The sequence below is a fragment of the Tenrec ecaudatus genome, chromosome 11 (genome assembly GCF_050624435.1).
Source record: "Tenrec ecaudatus isolate mTenEca1 chromosome 11, mTenEca1.hap1, whole genome shotgun sequence".
NCBI classification, from domain to species: Eukaryota; Metazoa; Chordata; class Mammalia; order Afrosoricida; family Tenrecidae; genus Tenrec; species Tenrec ecaudatus.
The window spans coordinates 85,985,290-85,986,158 of NC_134540.1; the positions used below are offsets into that span (position 1 = coordinate 85,985,290).

Consider the following 869-nt stretch of genomic DNA (forward strand, 5'->3'; position numbering starts at 1 on the left):
CTTTATGGCTAGTTGTTCAACTTGTAACCCACTATGCCAACAGGGTTCTCTAGGGTAGGCACTCAATAAATACATGTTGATTGAGTCAATATTTACTTAACCCCTATTATTTTCCAGGTTGGTTATAGCTTCTACTCCTTCATGTCTTTATTATGATTATTATAATTATTATGATTATGATATGATGATTATTATTACTATTCAAATTGGCATGAACACTTATTGGATGACTTATTGCACCAGTCTGGCAAGATGAGGATATTAGCGTATTGGAGCATTGCTTCCCAGCCTTCGGGCATTGATCAAGTGTAGTATCCGTTCTTACCAGTTTAATCCATTGGGGCAAATTATCTTTCCATTCCATAAACTTATTGGAGCCCCTCCTATGTAGGAAGAAGCCTCTGTAAGATACGGTTCTACGCGCAATAAAATGATGCTACCATAATGTGCCGTGGGAAGAGCCCGCTTTCCCATCCACATGCATCGTTTGGGTCCCTGTGTGCTCCAGAGCTGTAGACCTTTGGGCCTCTCTGCTGGTAGGAGAATCGCTGAAGAAAGGTGTGTGCGCTCTGCCTGGCTCCCGGCTCTCCAGGATTCGTGCCATGCTGGCGATGAAACATGACTCCCATCCTGTAACCAAACAACCCCTGAAATGAAGAGCAGGAAATAAATAATGTAAATGGGGGCAATTAAGGAAATGGATGGTGGCCACCCTGCCAGTCTGTGAATATGAGGCGGGTCAGGTGAGGAAGCAGGCGGGAGGCAGGAGATGCTCTCAGGCACATGAATTTTTAAAAATTAAGAACACTTCCAGGGCTTTGCTTGAAGTCCCCTGTCATCACGATCCCCGAGATCTCTCTGAGCGGAAG

The 869-nt window shown here is 44.6% G+C and overlaps 1 pseudogene; it reads left to right on the top strand.

Annotated features, from left to right (window-relative positions):
- The first annotated feature begins 276 nt into the window (after window positions 1-276).
- LOC142461873 (U2 spliceosomal RNA) lies at window positions 277-382 on the top strand (annotated as a pseudogene).
- The last annotated feature ends 487 nt before the right edge of the window (window positions 383-869 follow it).